The sequence below is a fragment of the Dermacentor variabilis genome, chromosome 9 (genome assembly GCF_050947875.1).
Source record: "Dermacentor variabilis isolate Ectoservices chromosome 9, ASM5094787v1, whole genome shotgun sequence".
NCBI classification, from domain to species: Eukaryota; Metazoa; Arthropoda; class Arachnida; order Ixodida; family Ixodidae; genus Dermacentor; species Dermacentor variabilis.
The window spans coordinates 108,758,757-108,781,187 of NC_134576.1; the positions used below are offsets into that span (position 1 = coordinate 108,758,757).

At 48.5% G+C, this 22,431-nt stretch overlaps 1 protein-coding gene across 1 annotated transcript in view; it reads right to left on the minus strand.

Annotated features, from left to right (window-relative positions):
- Nca (neurocalcin homolog) overlaps positions 1 to 22,431 on the minus strand; it is a 153,419-nt gene that overhangs the window by 93,054 nt on the left and 37,934 nt on the right. Inside the window, exon 2 of the mRNA XM_075668971.1 lies at positions 11,499 to 11,616. The gene's annotated coding sequence lies outside the window, so the exon portion shown is untranslated. The remainder of the gene's footprint in view (positions 1 to 11,498; positions 11,617 to 22,431) is intronic.

Consider the following 22,431-nt stretch of genomic DNA (forward strand, 5'->3'; position numbering starts at 1 on the left):
ACGAAACTATGTCATGGTTTCTACCGTGTTCCAGCACGCGATCATGCTCTGTGGTCCGCTTGTGTCTCCTTCAGCGTTCGTGTAAGCACCGACTTATGACGCTAGTCAGGCGTTCTCGTGCACAGCGCCCAAACTCGTCTGCTGCGGGGAAACGAGACAAACGCAACAGCTCGCGCGCGAGACACCGTCAGCGGAAGTGCGCAGCGCGGATAAAAGAGGGAGAGGGGCGAGAAAGAAGGCGGGGTCTGTGATGTATACGTCACGCGATCCTCGTGCTCCTGGTATGGGAGAATGCAGAGAAGCGATTTCGCTTTCGGAGGCTAGACGGGGCAAGTGGAGAAAGTGAAAGTGTTGGCAGTGACGCTTGCCTCCTGAAATCATTGGGATCGTGGCATTGAAATATTTCTATCTGGGCAATTATTGAACCAATTTGAAGATTTCTAGCGGTAGAACGCTCCCTATAGATGTCACGTAACAACTTCCAACGTACAACTAAAATTTTCGATGTGGCCTGGTGAGGGGCCCTTTAAAGGTGAACTTCTTTACTACATTTATTGCAGTCCAGAGTTTCACCTTTCCGTACCTTCTCTCTCTTCCTTAAAACAACTATGCCTATATTGTCTAGTTGCTGCCTTGGAACCACGAACCTTGGAACCAGGCTCTGCATATTTCCTTTTTTCACCGATCTCCAAATATATCTTGCTTATCTCGACCGCCGACAAGTTAACGTTCCCGGCCGCCAGCTTTCAACACCAGCGCTTATGGAAAGTGGACGTTCCCTATACGTTCTTGGCTGGGTGAACATCTTGGCATTCCATTACAATATGCCGCACCGTGCTTTCTGCCGCGGCAGACACCTGGCTTCCAAGGTTCGTTCCACTGCCCCCCCCCCTACTTTTTTGTCAGCAGGCAGCTGCAAGCTCGGGCCTTAAATAACAAGACACAGCAAGCACTTCCTGTTACCGCACAAATTTTATGTCCCGATTTCTTTTCGCATCTAGCATCCCTCTAATCTGACGACATCATAATTTCTTCTGCTTTTTCCTTCTCCTCTTACCACCGAGCAGGGCAGCAGGCCAGTACACACCGGCTCAGGCTGACCTCTTTGCCGTTCCTTCATAAGATCTGCCTATTGTAAATATATGGACCTTTTTTATGCATTTCCTAAGCACCCATTTACCATCTTTGTTTGTATTAGTTTCTTCTTTATTACTCCGGGTCACCTATTCCCCCTTCAAATTGCCCTGTACTAAGTGGCAAACTTTCCTGACACCTTCCATTTTTCCGTGGGCACGCTTTCCGGGTACAGATTTTTTTTCACAGAGCAGCTCTTTGGCACCCGTTCCTGGGTTTCGCGGCGCCGTCGTCCCTCGCCGTAACCAAGCTCATTATTCGCGCGCGCTCCTGCTGCCATCTCTCGTGCGCGGCGCGAGTCTTGCTCTCCCCTCGTCCTCCAAAGCCGGATCACGTGTTCTCGCCTATCCTCTCGCCCCTTTCTTCCGAGCAGCGCCGTTGCGGTGACTCTCGCCGCTACCGCCCACTCCGACCACGCCGTCCCTTCTCCCGCTGTCACGACACTGCCGCGGTGCCGACGGGGGCCGTTCCTTGGCGCCTGGCGCGTGATCCACGGCTCTCCCCTCCTCCGTCTCCGCGTCGCTTGGCTGTACAGCTCTCAGCCGTGTCTCCCGCTTCCCCGTTCGCGGGGCGCGTTCCTCAGTGACATTTGTCGCCTCTGGCAGCGCTTGCGTCTGGCTGTCCTTCTCCCGCCTCCCCTCCTGCCCTATACGTCCCTTACCTGGCGCAATGTCGTTGCGGTGACTGGAAAGACAGTTATACCGTTTCGTCCCCTTACTTCTACTTCCCACCCCAACCTTGTGCCGCCACATAGAGGCCTGTCTGTGAGTGAATGAGTGTGTGACCTCTACTCAATAATCCTGTTCTCCACTCTTGTCCTCATCCCACCTCATAATAAATATTAAATAATTGCTAATCTCCCCCCCCTCCCCGCAGCGGTGACACACTGTAAGGTGGCGCGTCGCCGGAGCGCCGGCTCGACAGCGACGAATCGCGGTGTGTGCTGCACGATCCGAAACGCAGAACCGCCTCTGTTCGGCCTGATGTTGAACTAAGGCAGCAGCTGCGCTCAGAGATCGCATTACCAAGAAGCGTAATCTTCGGCCACCTTTTTTTCGCACTGGCCTCAGAGATCAGCCGGCGCCACATTCGGCCATGCCGCCCCCGCCGTCGCGAAGGCCACGCTTCGAACGACGGCTGCAACCAACGGCCTAAACAGCAAGTCAACTGAGGCAGAGCGCGCCGACAGCGTCGGCGTAAGAATAATCGAACTGTCAAACAACCAAATCGATCGATCACAACGTGCCGACAATCGAGGAATCAAAACGCTTTCAAAAAAGAAAACGGTTCTCTCTCTCTCTCTCTCTCTAACACACCCCGACACACGCAAATAATGTGAACGAACAGCATGAACCACTGTCAAAAGGCACAGAGAAATTTCTCACGCGCGTAATAAAACGAACGCAGCTGTGACAGCTCGCCCACATTACAGCAGAAAAAAAAGTGCCTTCAGGACGCGTCGGGGAAACATCTACGCGCACAGAAACAAATAAAGAAGGACATTCTCCGGGCTTTCCCACCACAGTGCGGCTGTAATCGATGGCGGAAGACAAACAGAGCGCTCCGTTTAAGAGTGCTCAACACACACCGTACACACACAAAACAAACAAACTCGCAACGCCGAACGGAAACTCCGAACAACGGGTACACGCATGTTCGAGCGCGCCCGCGCGCGTGAAACGCGAGCGAGCTAGCGCCGTATGCGCATACGCGCCGCGGCAGAGGCCGCGCGGCAACAAACAAACGCCCGCACGCGCACGCACCCACAAAGACGCACGAGCGAACCACCGCAAGGGGGGTCGGTCTCCGCGGCCTAGGCAGCGAGCGGCGGCGAACACATGCGGAGGGATGGGGTTATTATACGCGCGCGTGTATTATGAATTATGTAAACGACTGACTCGCCCTTCTCCTCTCATCCTCTTCCGCTATACATATAATGCCGCTCAGGATCCCAGAGCCTTTCTTCCTCCCCCGAACCTTTCGTCGCGTGGTGAGAAAGAAGTGGGGAAAGGAGGAAAGGCTGAAATGAAAGCGCGTGGTGACAGGCGCGCTGAAAAGGTTTGGAGAAGGAGGAGGAGTCAATGCTTCGGAAGCCGTGCGCGCCACAGCTGTCGTTACGCGCTCCTCGCGCGTCCAAACGCCTGCGGCAAGCGCCCCGGGGCGGTGCCGAGGTGCGCGCGCTCGCACCCGATATGGGACACCCGGGAGCGTACATGCCCGTAAGGACACGAGTCGGCACCACCGCGAGCGCCATATGGACATACGGGTCACACACGCAATCCTCTCGGATTCGAGAGGCCGCCGCATATAGACAATGGCTAAGCAACAAGGATGCTCTACAACTCGAGAAGAAAAATAAAAAAACACTGTACGTATTTTTATTGTAGGGTGTATAGCTTTGCCGCGCAACGATAGTCATTTGCCTTGTACGCGTGTCCTTCATCCCCGCCCCATTTTTTTTATATGACTGTAAGTCATGGTCGGAACGCCTCAGCGTTTAGTACACTCTTTGATAACTAAGGGGGAGAGGCGGCGATTAGTCTTACGGGAGTATCTGCTTGTCTCGTATTTAGCTCAAACCAACAAAAGATGAAAGAAAAAGAAAAGAAACAAAGAAAATTGAGAAAAAGGAAAGTATTTACAACCCTTGAAGCTCATCCTGTCCCAGCGTTGCGCCACTAAACACAACACGTCATCATCATCATCTGGTCCCGGAGTAGTTAGTAATCGTCGTCTGCCTGCGAGAGTTTCCTTTCTTCTACGCAGTGAGGTGGTTATGCTTTCCACTAAAAAACCTAAAATGCCACGCTGCTAAGCGCCTGCCGTTCGCGATGTGAAGGTGCTGAGCGCGCAGCGTCGAAAAAAGGAAAGGCGTGCGAGACAGATGAAGATTATTGTTTGGGGGGGGGGGGGGGCAAGACATGGCCCCAGAGGTTGTAAGCTTTATTTTGTTAGAGCGCCTCATAGTAGACTTTTGGTACAACCTCCGTGGAGTGCGTTCACTCTGAGTACGGAGAAGCAGAGTAAAAAAAAATACTCCTCCATTTGGGGTGTACCCTCGAATATAGGAGTTACTTATGGGACAAGCATTTTACTCCAGCAAAAAAAGAGGAGTCGCCAGTGATCTCCTTACTCTTACGGGTGTAGCGTTTCGGCAGTGACGGGTGCGACGTGTTAAAGAAATGGAAACGCATACAAGATTACTACTGGAACGATTATTCCTGTGGCACATTACACACACCAAACGGCTTAAAATGTTCAAGAGCGCAATAAAATGGGAACGCTCGCAACTTCTTTTTTTCTTTTTCTTTCTTTTTTTTTTAGGCGCGACTGACTAGCAACACGCGGGCAATGGGAGACAACGTAGAGGTGGGTTCCGGATTTAGTTTCGACTACCGGCGTTTACTTAATGTACACCCGGAAAGCACGGTACACGAACAGTTTTTCCTTCCGCCTCCGAGATTTCCGCACACACCTAGGAGGCTTTTCCAATATTTTTTTAACGGCGAGGAGGCTTGGCATATGTTTAGAAATATGACACGCAAGAGACCTCGGGCACCATGGCATGAACCAGTGCAAACACCTAAGTCTAATTCGCTATGGCAAGTAAAAAAAAAATTGTGGCTACACATCTCGGGGGCTCACGTGACACGCACAAGGCTTCACTCAATAGAAACACTACAGACCTGTGAACCCTATAATATAAACAAGTACTACAGTTGAACAAAAAAAAAATGAAAAATACTAAAGATTTGGTAAAATGCACTAAAGATTTAGTAAAACATACCCGAAATTGCATGATTACTAACATTTTACTGGTTACGGGAGGACCGCCATCATAATTTTGTTGTGCAAAGTTTCGCTTTAGAAAAACGGACAAACGCACTGCGCCGAGCAAAGGAATCTTTCGCAAGCATGCGACCCACTACCACTCAATTCAGAAGCAAATGGCAGGAGGCGGGGCGAAGGAAAAACGGAGAAAAAAAAATCGAGACGGCACGAAAACCTAGTGAGCAAACTTACGTACATATACGTCTGTGTTTAGTACAACGCCACTGCGGACCAGCGCGGTGCATGGTACTTGCACACACACACACACACACACACACACACACACACACACACACACACACACACACACACACACACACACACACACAGCGACGTCGGATGGGTGTACACACCCACACGCACTGGCGGACACCGGCGACGTGTCAGCAGACCCTCCCCCCCCCCTCCCATCACACGTGACGTGAAACGAGGCCAAGACGAGGCGTAACCCGGGTCGGACGACGCGGGAGTCAGCGCCCCCGCCCCCTCGAGTTTGGCGCGCACCGAACGAGAGATGGGTGTGGCCCTGCCCGTTATATGCGCGTGGCGGCCTCTGATCTCGCTGCCGTTGACGCTTCAGCGTCCGACGAAGCGAGGGAAGAGGAGGAGGGGGCGGTCACGTTCGACGACGACGACCCAAAGGCAGAAAAGACGAGAATGAAAAAAAAAACATGCTACGAGACTGCGCAGCAGCAAAGTTGTACGCAGTTATGACAGACGTCAAAATGGCTTTTGCTTAGTTATTTCTCTCTCCTCTCCACACCAAGCCCTGCGGAGTCCAGCAACAGCGGCGCTTTCGGCACTGAAGTAGTGCTGACACATTTCCAACTTTTATTTATTTTTGCTTTAAACGAAGGTTCTGGAACTCGAAAGCCTAAGCAAAATGCTGGCAAGCATCAGAGCGCCCTAGATAATTTACCATATTACAGCTGTTTCTTTTTTTTTTTTTTTACAGACCAGTTAGGTCTCCCGGGAGATGTGCGTAATGTGACGTCATGACGCGGGTCCGGTGGTCACGTGGAGAGCAGGACATGACATCGGTACGTTTTGGCACTCGCTAGTCCCTGCTCTCCTATATACTGCGGGGCTTCATGTACGAAAAAAAAAGAAAAATGTAAAAACGAAAACATGTACAAAAAAAAAGTCCCCATCTAATTGTATATCTTCGAGACGGCCTGAACGCTCTACCTGTGGGCGCGATGGATAACACGGATTTCTCAGTCGCCGTGAAACCTCTCAGAGTAAGAAATCGGAGTGCGGCTGTGCCGAAAAAAGAAAATGCGCACTCGACGCGAAAAATCTCGGTCATCCATAATCCTATGCACTTGGAAAACATTTACTGCGCGAAGTTGCAATGCGGAAATGCCTACTCGACGACAATGAGGAAACAAAGGCCCATAAAGCCATCAAGGTCATCGTCAACTGAAAGCACAGTATCAATCACCATAGGTAAACAAGTATGTCTCACAGTCATCCCTCTGGCGCTGCAATTGTGTTATCGATCATGAGCATTTCGGGAGATATTTTTTTGCAAGTCCCCAAAAAACTGTACTTGAAGTAGTGTGCGTTTGGGTTGCAAAAAATACTGACTGGATGCTTCTTACCACCGCACAATACGCCTCACCGACAGTACAGTCAAAGCTAATTACAGCGAAGTTGCATACATATCGAAAATACCTTCGTTACATCCGATATTCGTTATAAGCGAATATTTCTTACATGCTATCATTGAATACCACTTTACGACTTATTTCCTTATATACCACAATACATTGGCGAATCAGTTTACGGAAGCTCGTAAGACGAAGGGGTGTTCATGAAAACGAAAATTGTCCTCCACCCAACTGTACCACAAACTGATGTTATCCAAAGATAACCCACACGGGTTTCTCAGAAAGAAAACAACAAATATTTCCTCAAGGCGTGGCTTTTTTTTTTTCGGGGAAACGCTTGCTACGGTTGGGTGGATGACAAATTTCCCGAAAATTCGTTGTATCATAGTTGTTATACAAAGGTTTGACTTCGTAGTTCTGCGAAAACCCGCAAGATGGAGAGAAGCAATGAATAAAGGGAAACTCAGACATCCACCCGTTCGTTGTAATTGCTACAAAGGAAACCCATACGGTTTCCTCGAAAGAAAAGCCTCATAGTTGAAGAAAAATCCATCCTGGTCCGGGACTCGCACCCGGGACCACCGCCTTTCCGGGGCAGCCGCTCTACCATCTGAGCTAACCAGGCGGCTAGCAGATGGCAGGGCGAAGTCGAATTTGTCGGCAACACGAAGCAAAGGCAAGTGTTTGATGTAGTAATTCTGCGGAAACCCGCAAGGTGGAGAGAAGTAATGAATAAAGGAAAAATCAGACATCCACCAGTACGTAGCAATTGCTACAAAGGAAATTACTTCTCTCTACCTTGCGGGTTTCCGCAGAACTACTACGTCAAACACTTGCCTTTGCACTTGCCTTCGCACTTGCCAAACACTTGCCTCAGATGGTAGAGCGGCTGCTCGGAAAGGCGGTGGTACCGGCTTCGAGTCCCGGACCAGGACGAATTTTTCTTCAACTATGAGGCTTTTCTTTCGAGGAAACCGTACGGGGTTCCTTTGTAGCAATTGCTACGAACGGGTGGATGTCTGATTTTCCCTTTATTCATTATACAAAGGTTCCGCGGCACCAATTGTCGTGGACACTCGCAGCGGCGCGCATGAAACCTGCATGCTACTATTGTGCTGAAGTCATTAAAAACCTCGCACCCAAGCAGGCCTGTCCGATACGAAGGCAGTCAGGGGCAGGCCAATCCCGCTGGGGCCACAGACATGGCCCAAAGCTCTATCTGGCGGGTGAGCCAGCAAGCCAATAATTTCGCTGATTATAAGACGTTTCAGCTTTAAACGAAACCGTTACCCAAAGCAGCTGTGAAGGGCAATGCCAGACAAAAAAAAAAAGACACGGATGTAGTGGGCTGTGTTGACTGCAATTATCTGTGAACAAATTTCAAGTCTTTAACAATAGCCCCACACACATTTTCTTTCTTTAAAGCTCAGGCTACCAAATCTGCAAGGCAAAATCACGTTTTAATTGGCGCTTTAATTTACTCGGCATTCCATGCTGCTTGCTATAGTTATTCTCAGGCTTTCAACTCTATTCTAAGAAAAAGAAAGCTTGCACTGCAAGCAACTAGCTTTCTTGTCCCTTGAAAATCACAACTGCTCTAAGCCAGTCCGAGAAAATATTTACAGTGCAAATCATTCAGCACGTGCTTGACAAGCCAAAAAGGCTTGCACAATGCATATGCAACCATCGTTCTACAATGCAATAACTACAAAGCTGCTTCTCTGCATCGAAGCCCCATTACGCGACATTAAGAATGCTATGACACATTCATGATGCCACTGTTGTAAAGTAACCACAATTGGAAATTCATGTCTAGGTTATTTTAGCCTGGTCTATTTGTGCTAGGTATAACGATCCTCCAATATGTGCTCTTTAACAATGTTTCCATTCAAAATGAATAAGACACACTTACCTTGCAAGGAAGCAGCAACCAGCTCTAGGATGACGCCAGCCTTTCAACGCAACGATGTCGCCGTCTTCGCAAGCGTATCCAAAGGCGAATGTCACTGTCGCGCTCAGTTGCAAACTCAACCTCCTCCTCCACCTCCTTGCGGAGAGGAGGAGGGCGGCGCACCAGCTAGCTGACTTCAGAAATGTGTCGAAGACTAGCAAGCAGTAGAGATGAGAGGATATCAATGCTCTGTGGTGCCCAACTTTCTGTGGTGCCTAACCCAATATTTCACGCCAAGCCAGCTACCCAACGTTACGGACAGCCACAACCGGTGCAGTGAAGAAGCGGGGTGGACAAAGCAAGCGGAAAGGACTTAACAGGGGGACAGAATGGTGGCGGGGTGATGTTCAAAGAAAGAGAAGGCATTCTACAAAGGAGATGAATGAGGGAAGGCTGGCTACGCAACCAAGGAATCGCCGTTGAAAGGTAGTGCAGGTCAGAACAGACGCTGGGGACACAACTGCAAGCCTGGCACGCTGTTCGGAAAATGCATCCCGATTAGGGACGACCTCAGAGTTGCAGGATGGGGCAAAAAAGAGAGGCAGAGGCAAGTGAGGGCCAAGTAGAGAGAAGGAAAAATTACACCGAAAAGGGAAAAAAGGTGAGGCGGAGAAAGGAACAACAGGGAAGGGGAGAGGGGGTTGAGCAATGCCCATCAGGCATGAGAAGCCCCTCTCTAGCGTGCATAAAATTAACTCCCGCACCACGGCGCAGCAAGGCACCTCCATTATCAGGAGTGGCTGCATGGTACTTGTTAGGTGGAAGCACAGAATAGGACCCCCATAGGCAACGCTTTCGACCCATGCTTGCCCTTTATGTGCAACTGACCCATTTACTAGGCATGATTAACGTTGCGCCTATATGAAGCAAAGGCTGTAGTTCTGAGCAATGTTCACTTCTTTTAATGAATGAGCAGTGCGCGCACCAAGATAAAAAGTGCTCTCTTTTTGTGCTTCGTTCTTCTAATGCATGCAAACTCACTAATGGGAAATGCAAGAAAGAGCTGGAAGGGCTGAGTAAGTGAACTGGAAGACATGTAAATAGAGGTGCTTGGTACCTCAAAGTGGTTTGGCTGAAAAAAAAAAGATTTTAAGCAAGAAATTCCCCCATTTGCCTTGTGTAACCCATTAGGACAGAGGCCAGTCAAACGATAAACACCAAATGAGGGTCAAGAGGGATTGGAAAGGAAAGTGAGCAACAAGCACACCTACATCAAGCAAATAACAAAGAACGGACTACACTGCAGCAGTAGCCGTAAAGGAACGAACGATAAATAGCCTGGCAATCGGGAACAAGAAAATGTGGAGAGGGGAAATTTGGAAAGTTATGGAAAGGTCAGACATGTGTGAACAAAAAGCACAAAGCTCAACCAATGGGGAATGAAGACGGGAAAGTGTGTAGGAGAGGGGAACGCAGAAAGGGTTAGACAGGACAGCAGGGAAGAAAGGAAGGCAGAAAGAGCGAAATGGTCAGAGCAAAAAGGAACAAAAGGGTCACATGGGAGGGGTCGCTCCCATCGGGGAAAAAGGTCAGCATGCACCTCGGTGAGGAGAGAGCAGGGATGGGACCGAGCAGTGGCGGGGCACACCCGTGAAACGGCCAATTTATACAGTCGAACCCCACCCACCTCACCGACTGTCCCTCCCAACCTCGGTTCTCTCTACCGATGTCACTGAAGAGTGGAGTATGTCACAGGGGAACGTAAACTGCTGTGACAAAGAGAACCAAAAGTTGCTAAGGCAGAAAGAAAGAAAAAGCAGCACTTCTGCGAATGAGGTCTCATATCCTTGCTCGTGAAGCCTTGCAACTGTAGGTGTGGTACTGGTGACGATCGGAAACAAAACGGTCATATAGCATGTGTGTCCACAGTGAGAATGCGCGTGCAAGCCTCTTCTCTTTAACGCTGCGTGGTCTCACAGCAATTTTTCAACACAAGTAGCCCCACCCTCTTTCATCTTGAGAAGGTGCTTCCAAGAAAGGAGCTCCCTGTCACAGAGCTCAGTCACAAACAAATGTAGGCAATAGTTATTTCACATCGCAAGCAGAAGCCATTGGTCACCAATACGGTCAGTGTTAAGAGATTGAGGGCCTTCTATCGTAGCACCCATTTCAGCCAGCTACGAGTGAGGCACACCAGATGCCATTTGTTTGCATCAGGTAGAAAAAAAGAACATTCTATGTGTTTAACTTAGATATGCTGACAGTACAGTACAGTACAAATAAAAAGAAGGCCCCAAGTCCACGACATATATGCCGCACAAGCAGTGATATTTGATCACTAACGATTCCCATTAAACTCTATAGATTCATGTGCATTCATGAGCGTTGCCAAGATGTGGCACTGGGAGGAATGCATTATATTGCATGAAACACTGTCTGGATTTTGACAGTCTGAGACAGAACTGTGCACCTTGCAAAAGTCTGTCCCTGACAGCAAAACTTCCTCAAGAACTTGCACTTGGCATTGACGAGCATCAGCTGCTTCTAGTGGCCTCAACCAGAAACAAGATGTTCTGAACTGATCTAGCGTCATTAAAGTCATATCTCTAGTGACCATTACCAGGTGGCTTCACATGTTAACCGTTTGGATTTAGGCAATCCCTACTGAAACCAAATGGTCTGCACTTGGCTTCGAACAACAGCCCAGACTTTTAGATGCTGCTGGAATAAACAATTTACGTTATACCTACTTACTGCAACAATTCACAGTTTAAATATGGTCACTTCAACACAATAGCATGTACTGCCTGTTGGCCTTATGTTTAACAGGGAATCGGTTATTGCACAATATAAAATACACTTCATTAACCATTAAATGGCTACACAAGCGCTGTTGGTGCATGAGACAATTGATTATTTGGTGTAATGACACAGCATGTGAGAAGTCATTGTGACAAGCAATGTGTGCAAGCATACATCGACGAAAGAGCAAAGAATTATGCAAGAAATGAAGGGCAACGCAGACTTACCTACGGGGTCTGTTTCCAGGTGCCACCAGGCCCCATGGGGGTGGGACTTCATTGGGGAGCGTCGTGGCAGGGCCCAACTCCCAGGGCCCGGGGCCTCCTGTGGGGGACGCGAGGCCACCTGCAAAGCCGAGGAGCCGACAAGCAATCAGCACGTGACATAGCATCGAATTGAAATATCCCGTTTGGGCAAGTCGGCTGCCATTTAGAATTGGAACACAGTACAAAATGATAAACAGAGCAGTGAATCGCAAACACTTGTTCGGGGTCAGAATAAATGTCAACATCTTTCAGCCAATGAAACACAGTAACCTTTGCTGCAATCTTGTGTGGTGAGATGCCTACACGAGTCAAGACATGGGGAAAACTACCCCATCAGCCTCATAGACTCAGGTTATATTGATGAATTGATGGAACTATCATAGCATTCAAACAGCTGTCATTAAAGAGTGCAAGAAATGTGCATATGATCCAAACAAAAACCACTAAACACATTTTCTTTATACAGATACACTGGTCAACAATGTGGGAAGCATGACCTGAAGCCTGGAGTGCTGTGGCCCAGTTCACACTGTGTACACCCTTATCGAAGGCGTAAATTATGTCCACTGTGCAATTCCTACTTCGTTTATTTTCATTCTGAGCATTGTGGAATGGCCTGGAGAAGCACGAAATGGAATGGCCTGGAGGTATAAAGAATGGTAAAGTTTGACAATTCCTGTATACCGCTTAAGTTATGGTAAGCAGCAAAAAATCCTTGTGAGCATTTCTGGCTATATGTTCGTTAAATGATTTATACGCATAATACAACAACCCAATGGCATTACAGAAAAGATTGGCAATGCAAAAGAACACTAAGAAGTGCTATACAGAGAAAGGTGTCTGAATGTCACACAAAGGCAACATGTACCAGCCATGGCATCCTCAATATTTGAAAGATACTTCAGCCTAAGCCCAAAATTACAAAAACCAGGTGAAAAGAATTTATACAATTATTTATTCCTTTCAATTTTGTTATTTGTTCTTTTTCCCTATCTGTGGATCACACTGTTTAATTGTAATCATGTAGAAACATAGCGCAGTTTATATTCTTCAACCCAGCACTTATTTAACTTTTTCTATTCTCGTTTTCGGACAATAGTTGTTTCTTCTTATTTTCCCTTTTTTTCCCCATTAGCTCTTCTGTCTTGATTTTCTTTAATCATGTTTTATACTTAAACACCATGCATGATATATCCAAATCTACTGTGTATGAATACAGTAGACGTCCATTAATTTGGTTAATTTTCGTTTAACTTAATCCCAACCAAAGGCCCTGGCCAGTGCCCATGCATTTCCGTTGGCCCAAACTTCCATTATTTTAATAATAAATTGGCTTTCCCCGGATAATTAAAACTTGACCAATAAGCTTGCACATGAGTTACTTATATGGCGCCCACAATAGCGACCAATTTAGTGGGTGCATGTCTTGGCGGAACTTGGGGGGCAGTGAATGTGTTAAACACACGCATCATCTCTAATCGAAAATGCTTATTATCGGCGTGCCCCAGGAAGATTTTAAAGCAAAAACTGAAGTTCACAATGTCTGATTATGGTGTCTGCCCAACTCTAACGCGTCTTTTTCTTTTTCCAAAAGAATCGGGCTGAAAGTTGCCTCAGTAAACTACATTTGCTGCGTTTGTATGCCTTACCGCAGGACATGGCTGTGTCGCGGCGAAGCTGACTTTAAAAGCCGTGCGGCAAAGCTGATTTTACGAAATCGGCTGCCATTGTGCAACACTTACTAAGCTCTTCCCCATTTTAGTTCGATGGCAATTCGATGGGCACTCAGGTCGAACTTCCGCTGTCGTCGTCGGCGTCGCCGTGAGGTTCCTTATAAACCAAAAGTGCGATAACATCGCGGCCGCGGGCCGTGTGCTATATGTGCGAACCTTGCGAGGGTGAGCCGAGGAGGCTTGGTGCGGCGCAGTTCCATCAAGCGCGCAGGAGTTGAAGGCGGCGACGGTGCGCGGTCTTCTAACGCGCGCAAAGGTGGGTCGGGGGGGGGAGGGACAGGTTAGTGTGTATGTCCTCTTTTAATCCGCTAGCGGGCGGCTGAGCGCCGCAGCCCGCGCCCTATTTTGGAGGCAATCTGCGATGGGTTAGACGGCTACGCGGTCCGAGATGGCTGATAGCTTCGTGTGCGCTATGTTCTCGTGCGTCCAGTTAGCACTACAGCGAGAGGCCGCGCGAAGGGGAATTCGGTCGCTGCTGCTGCCGCTCTTAATCCCGCCAGCGTTCTGACAGCAAGTGTCCGCGGTCATCGACTGAGATGTGTCCGTGTTTGTCTGTGCACGCGCGACAGCCTGCTCATTAATTTAGTAAGAGAATGTTTGCAGCTGTTTATGCACCTGATAAATCTACTAACCCTATTTCGTATCGCTGTCGCAATTATTTGCTTCGCCATTCGGGCAAACTGAGGGGTTTTTTTTATTGCTGAGCAATCGCGCTCGCGTTAGATTTCTATTTTTGTTTACGAGTTTGAATGTCATCTCTATGCTATTTTTCTGCTTTGTCTACACAGAAAGTGGACATGCGTTTGATTGCGGGGGGTGTTACAATCGGGCATTGCTGCCAAACGAATCAACGACGTGTTTTGGGGTTTTACCTCCATCTTGTTTAATTCGGCCCGCCGCATAATTCGATCAACTCCATCTGTCCCGTCAGGCTCGAATTAACAGAATTCGACTATATGTCACTTATTGCCCAACTGCCACGCTCTCGAACGAGAGTAGCAGTATTGCAAATTGATTAATTGATGAAATTACTCAAGCTGCTGATTTACTTAAATAGAGTAGACTGTGAGTCGCAGCTGGAACGATTTCCCCACTGACAAACGAAAATATTAGCGAAAGTTTATTTGTGCAATAGCCATGCGAGTTCAGCTAAATTTTGCTTGCCGTTATAAAACGTTTCCATAAAGTGGGCGGGTGCACGTAGGCCCGAAAGGTTAAGAGGGTCCAAAAAATGAGGTTCTCAGTTCAGTTCAGTTCCGCTCTCAGACTAGTTAGAAACTGCCATTTCTGCTCTTTTGAAGTTACTTTTACCCTAAACTAGAGGCAAACGAAATGTCGTAAAATAGTTGTCGCAGTTATGAGAATCGCAAGCGAGTTCCGAAAATGAGGCATTTTGCGATAAATTCATTAAAGTTGCCACATATACAAGGCATATATCCTGGAGTACGAGAAAGTTCTGCTCCGTACTTCCCCATTTGAGGCAAACAAATTATGAATTCGCTCACCAAGACAGCCCACGAAATTATAGGCCAGGATAGGACATATTACGGGTAATGTTCGCAACTTTTGCCAGGAGCTATCTTCGTTCAAGAGATTAGACGAAATCAAAGCTTGCTGCTAGGTCTGGCATGCTAGGTCTGGCAATGGCCAGCATGCGAAACGGAAAGATAGGGCCAAGCATGTTTGACTGAGTAATGGTTATTCAGTTCTTATTCTAAATTTATATCACTGCACCTATCACTGATAGCTCTACCTCCGTTTATTTGCATGCAGTACCTGGTTAACATTAAGCTGAAATACAGCATAGCCAATGCTCACTTGCTTCAAAGCAGGCTTTATGAATTTGCTAACTCTGAGCAACATCTGCTCATTAAGCGCAGCATATTAGCCCCACCCAGCTTTAGCACAGCTGTTATATATTTATATGAAGAAATCCATGTTGCCAAACACAACAATCTCATTTTCGGCGTTGAAAGATAAGCGTTTCAGGCAACTGTATCGGGTATTTGAGCAAATCTGCATCGAAAAACAAGTTCAATGCGAAGTTTCGGCCGGGAACCGCCGGCCTTCATCAAGAAACGAAAAAGGAGAGCACAGGCGACGCGTCGAAATAAACTTGTTTCCGAATGCGGATTTGCTCAAAGGCGTGTATGCATATATTCTGCCCCAAATAGCGACAATTGCTTGCCTACTAAAAGTACGTTGTCACTGTCAAACGTCCATGTGCCTCACGCATGCAAATTCCTGCAACTGCCACGAAGCTGCGCACTAACGGCAGAACACTATAAGTAAAAAAAAAAGAGTCCTAACGACATTTTCACTTTAATCAACGCAGACAGCAGCCCCTTCAAGTTACACGAGCCTGAAAATAGGGCGCGATAGAACAGGCGTTCGATTCAGACACCCTCAGTCAAATGGCAGCGAAGAAGAAAAAAAAAAGCCCGCAGGCAGATCTATTCACGAGGACTTCCGTGGCAAACTCTAGCATGCAGTGAGCACAATCCTCGCCTCTTCCTTCGTCAAGAGTTATTGCAGACGATGAAAGACAAGCTTACGCAAGCCCGGAGCAGCAAATGGTTCGCAAGGAAGTGCGGAGAGAACAGAGTCGCGCGAAAGGAAAGGGAGCGTCTCGAGGCCAGTGGAAGGATAGCAAGGGCGGTGGGATCTATTTCAGTCCCACTTCCCCGCCATTGTCCGGTTGTTTGCTTTCATCTATCAGCCAGCCCCGGAGGATGTGGGAGCCGCGGGAGCGACGTTAAAAACGGCATCGGCAAACCGGAACATCAAAATCGATTCCACATGGCAAGACCAAATACGCTTCCGCCAGACACTCCGGAGAGTGACACACAACGGCGGTTGGAGAGTGCGCGAAAGGTTATGCTGCGTTTGGCTTCTGTAAGGCAAACTGAAAGCCGCCAACTCAAAAGCCTTTACGGTTCAATTGAAATAATGAGAACAGGAAGAGCACGCCATTCGTATTTGAACCATGAGCTTATGATCAATGATGATGATGTGTTGTGTTTTGTGGCGCAAGGGCCAGGTTTGGCCAAAGAGCGCCATAGCTTATGATCAAGTTTAGAGCCGTCGCACATGGGCACAAAGAAAAAAGAATGACCGATAGTTTAAAGTTTAACACCATTCTTGCAGATCCCTGAAGACACGCGAAATGATCTTCAAACCCAATTCCACTTGACGCTGTCGAACGCACGTTCTCACTCACAACGTTAGCAGTTACGGCTGTGCCTAAAAAAAGATTCTGAAATAATCTGAGAAAGAAAGTTACATAAAATATATCTGTTAATGTTTTGTGGCATGTGTTGAACTTTGGCCAGCTGAATAACATTTTTAATGATGTTACCATTTGCAAACACAATTGCTGCATACACTACAGCTATTGTCATTGCAAGATTTTGTAGTGAATCATTAACAATTCACCGACGATTACGATACTCCCTAATGCGAAACATGAGCGCAGCTCCACGCGTGTTTTCGTTTCGCGATACATTTGCTGGCGCGGACGATTTATCCCGTGCGACACGTTGCAAACAGAGCGAAGTGTGGCACGACTGGCTCGCTAATCGGGAGATCGCGAGAGGCAGCGTGTGGGGACGCGATTCACAGCAGCCGCCGCCGCAGACAGACCTCCGAGACGACGCGCGCTACTCTGGCGCCATCTCGTAGTCATCGACGCCGCAAAGCCCGTCTTGCGCGGCACTGCGCTTTCCTTCTCACGCTCCCGCCGCACCCTCCTCCTCCGCTTTCCTCCTCGCGAACTCTTTCGCTACGCCGGCTCTCAACCCCCGCTGCGCTCCGCGTTCGATCTTTCATCCTTCGCTGTGCTCGTTCGTTCGGTTACGCCGACGCTTGCCGCAGGAACGGGTGCCTAAGACTGGCGCTTTAAAAATGCACATGAAACAGCTACTTTATATGTAACGGCATTAGGAAACTTTAGTGGCTTTTTTCCCGCTTTTTTTTTACTTGCCGCAGGGTTAGCCACACGACATAACGTGGTTAAATAAATGCATGTGGGCATTCTACGTGAAGCACCTCCATATTTGGACTGTGGAATCCATCGTTCATTGCATCAAGTTCTACAGCACGACTAGGCAACCATAAGTCGTAGTTTTTACCGTGCTACAATGAGTTGCGCCCACCGCAACACTTTATCATGGCATGCTGCGTACATGCACTTAAAATGGAACAACACGAAACATTTTCCGGTGGCACCAGATGGTCAACTTAACAGCTAACATCATACCATTGGGAAAAGCTGTTTTTATCAAGCCTTTTGGGTTGTATGTACCGACAGGAATGGCTAGGCACGGATAATTAATCACGGCACTTCCTGTTATTCTGGTCCATCCTAACCATATCGAAAGTTCTTTAAAAATATATTCAGTCCTGCAGCTTTATGCACCAGAAACACCATCTGTTCATAAGCCACGCCGTAGAGGGGGAACTCCGGATTAATTTCTATCACCTGGCGGTCTTTAACGGGCCCGTAAATCTACAATAAATACGCGAGAACTTCTGCTTTTCGCCCCCATCGAAAAACAACCGCGATCGAACCTGCAACCTCGAGCAGTGCAACGTCATGGTGTGTGTGTGTGTGTGTGTGTGTGTGTGTGTGTGTGTGTGTGTGTGTGTGTGTGTGTGTGTGTGTGTGTGTGTGTGTGTGTGTGTGTGTGTGTGTGTGTGTGTGTGCGTGCGTGCGTGCGTGCGTGCGTGCGTGCGTGCGTGCGTGCGTGTGTGTGTGCGTGCGTGCGTGCGCGTGCGCGTGCGCGCGCACGTGTGTGTTCGAATAGATTAAATTTGCAGAAAAGAGCAAAGCACGCCAATGGCATGCAACAGCTGGTACCATCCACACACGTCACATTATGTACAAGCAAACAATATACTACAATGATCCCTCAAACAATCATCAAAATATTGGTACTTGCAGGAAGCAATACTTTTTCTCCTCTAAGCATTTTGCCTTTTTTTTTCCTTCAACTATCTACCACTTTTTGATAGCAGCAGACTTGCACGGCAACTTGCATCAAGCTACTCTGTGCCCTATTCATTACGAAGTCAAATGAGCCTCGGCTACAGCAGGCACACACGCAGACACAGACACTTGCTACAATGTGCTGAAAAGCAGGAAGTGCAAGGACCTTTTGCAGGTGCAGAGTCAACCAGCAATATGACTGCCATCAATCCACGCAGCTGCGCCTCAGTAAAAAATAAAAAGAACGAGAGAGAGAGAGAGAGCGAGAGAGGGCAAGCTAAGTATGTATTTTTCCAGCTCCACTCAAGTAAAACCACAGTGACAAAAAAAAAAATAAAGTGAAAGGCAAAGCTTACTTATACGTATGCGAAACATGCTTTCTCAATCACCACTGAATCCAATGAGCACTGAAATTTACAAAGTTGGTGATTCCACTGAGCGAACCCTGACCAGCAAGCCAATGGACCTCGCAAATATCATCGGTCGCTGAAAGCGAGCGTCGCGCAAATAGTAGAACAATCACAATCAGTTCACTGTTTACAAAAATAATGGCCTTTAACACGCAAATTAAGCTACGATTTTCATACGGTACTTCAAAAACGTGGCGCAAGTCAAGTCACCTGCCAAGAAGTATAAAGACTTGTCCGTTCAGCGGCAAAGTTCAAGCTCGCATTGGCTTTCTTGCCTTTAGTTAGACACGCCCACGTTGTTTCTTGTTGCGAGCAAGGAACCCACAGCAGCCCTAAAATGTCAACCATGCCGTTTCTTTAGCTGCCCACATAGTCCCAACGCACATTTAATTTCAGAACGTTCTAAATCTCGCGTGAATTTTTTTTTAAAATAAAAATATCTGACTGCATTATCTTGAAGTAGCACATAAGCAAACTTTCCAAAAGCCAGCAAATTCCACCAAGTGCGCCTATACGCCAAATAACTAAAGGCATCGGCAAACTATCGATGGACTATAAAGTCAGTGAACAACGAATGCTGCCTTAATCAAGAGAAAGCACAAAGATAACCGGGATATAGCCAGGAAAGAGAGCGGATGGCAACGGTATGGCGACATGCGGACGCCGAGACAGAGCGGGCCGTGCGACCGTCCGTCCCTTGGTGCGGACGATCGACGGCCCATTTGCACGCGCACAGTGCCCCCCCCCCCCACCTTTGGCCCCCCCTTCCGCTTCACCAACTCAAAACCCCCGTGTCCGGTCCTCTTATTATTATGGAGCGAACCGATCGAAACCGAGACGCCAGGCGTGGACAGCGCAACTAAGCGCAACAGCTGGTGGCAGGGAAAAAAAAAAAGAAACCGAACATGTACCAGCTGACTCTCGTTATAAGTTAGCGGTACGCTCGAACACGCCAGCGTGTTTCTGACGCGTATAAGGAAGACGAGCACAGAGCGGCATCGCGAACGTGAAAGGCTCCTTTCGTGAAATTTAGAGACAAGGCTGCGCTTTAAAAACAAAACAAAAAAATGCGCGAGGAGGCTGACAGCGTCAACTCTCGCTCTGCGCGCGTCCTTGGCTTTGACGCTTTTCAAGCCCCGATATAGTTTCGGAATCAACCAACTTCTCAATGGCGCTCGTCTCGTTCGCGTTGTTCACGCCTGCTATATACGCGGGCCGCCATTGTCCGCAGTTTCTGTAGCGCACGCGTTGGCTTTAGGGACAGACGGTCGAACGAACTGCATAGTGGCAGCGTAGCAGCGGCAGTCATTCTTTCGTTACACTAATTGCATCCCGTTTATGGAAGGCATATATATCCCCTTTTATGGGATATATATGGATATACATGGTATTTATGGAAGCACATATATCCCTCGTTCCATAAAACGCCGTCTGGATCAACGGCATCATGCTTTCTTTTTTTTTTCGGACGCGTATATAGCATGCGGGCGACCCCATCAACCAAGAAAACCGAGAGTGCTATATCCTGGAAACCGTAACACTGCGCTCTGCTGGGCTCACAGGGTGGCTACGTGCCCGCTCGGATTGGCTCAAAAAACACAAACAAGGCGGAATGTGATTTGCGCGCCCCCACAGCATAGCAGCAGAACTCCGAACGAAACATCCTTCACGCAAACTTGGTGAACGAGAGAGGAGAGAGAAAGAAATCAAAGAGAAAAGGTTTACAGCAGGTCAGCCAGCCGAACATCTTGTCTGTTTGCGTACACAGAGCGCAATTAGGGCCACAGAGATAGGGAATTAGGGAGATAGAGAGAAAACCCTAGCTCACGTAGTGGATTGGTTAATAGGGACTAACGGCCCAAGTCAAAACACAGCCTATAGGAGCTGCCTAGGGTTCTTTAACGACAATGCGCTGTCTCTCAAGTGCACGGGAGTTACTGCATTACCTATCCCCTCCCCTTCCAATCGTAACGCGGACCAGCGCGGCCACAATTCGAACCCACGACCTCGTGCTCGGCCGATGGTGAATTCACCGGCTCTGTCTTGGCTCGGTTTCGCCAAGGTAGCGCGTCTGAATGTTGCGCAAAAGAAGCCGCGGAGCCGTCTATCGGCCTATTCAAATCTCCCGTTAATTTCTCAGTTTTTCTCAAGTTTACGAGAATGCGTGCTCCACGCGTCAACCGCCTACACAGGAACGTCAGATGTGAGAAAAATCAATTATTCTTTCACGTTCAGCGTACTTGAACAGCGCACGTGCGTCGAACCGCTCGAACATTATGACTGACGTCAGAAACAAAGAAAGTGAACGCATCCCACCACACGACGACACAGTGGCATCGAGAGCAAGCACCGAGTCGTTAACCCCACATCTGTATTCAGTAAAACAAATTGCACATATTATTCACCTTTGCAGCAAAGGTTCAATGAAAAATGGCTCGCGATATAAGTCGCACGTTTTAAAAAGATTTATTTTCCTCGGCACTTTTTTCTTTCTTTCGCTGTTGCGCGCGCAATTTCGCGCGCACAGCATTTCAACGGGACACGGTCACGTAACAATAGAAGGCATCAAGCCGAAGTTCGACTCACCTACTTAAACTCACGTACTTAAACAGGGGCTTGAACGCGCCCCGGCCACAGCAACAGCCCTCGCTTACAATGTGCTTTCATATGCCGAACAAAAACGCGGTCACGTATACACTGATGGAAATCAGACGCTCGGAGGACACTCTGTGGCACAACACCCGATGTCACCAAGGAATACGTCGGGTAACCAGGCACGGCTGCCGAGCGATGCTGACCCAGAAATCAATCGGAAACATGAACCAACCGGTGCACAGAGACTTGCGAAGCACGTGCAGAAACATCAATCGCTCGCGGCGCGTTATGTACGCCTTCCTGGGCGTACATACAATCGTCGCCCGCAAGGCTGCACGCCCCCGACTGGACCATGTAGGCCTCGCTAAATCCGTGCAGCGAAATGAAAAAAAAAATATGCGTCGCGTCTTCGGCCAACCAGAAAATAAAGAAGCGTGAAGGAGCGGTCACTGGCGGCCGTCTTATTGTGCCCGGCGCAAAAACCCAGCTTCGCGCGGAAGGATCAGCGGCGCTCAACGGGCGGGATCCGGTAACACCGCAGCCGGATATCGCTACTGATTGGCTGACAAGGGGTCCCAGTCTACGCTGCACTGAACGGCGCTGGAGATACCTTTTGTTGTTGTTCTTTTTGTCGCCGTTGAGCAGGTGACGGGCGCGGTCGCGTTCCCGCCCATAAACAATGCCGGCGCAAGATTTGACAGAACGCGCCGCGAAAATGACCACAGTCCGGCGGCCGCGCCTTCCGTAACACCCAATTCTTGCTCCGTGGGCAACAACCGCGGCTGCTCTCCGGTGTAGCGGAGATCAGTCGCAACGCCTCCTCCACCGCCATTTCAACTTTCTTCGACTTTTGTGTGTGTGTCCCCCCCCCCCCCCCAGAAGTGGCCCTCATACGCAGGTCGCGGGCGTGATCGATATTCGTAGAATGGCATGCCCGCGCGACAGACGCGTCGTCTGCTTCGTGAGAGAGGAGAAAACAACAACAACAACAACAAAAAAGATACGCGCGGTATGCACGGCCCTTGTTGCGAAACGAAATCTCCATGGAGAAAGCGGAAGACTGCAAGAGAGAGTCGACACGTGACAATCTTGAAGCCTACAGTCAGGAAATATACGACGGAAAAGCTCGCGGGAAATAGGCACTCACCACGTGATAGGCAGGCAGCAAT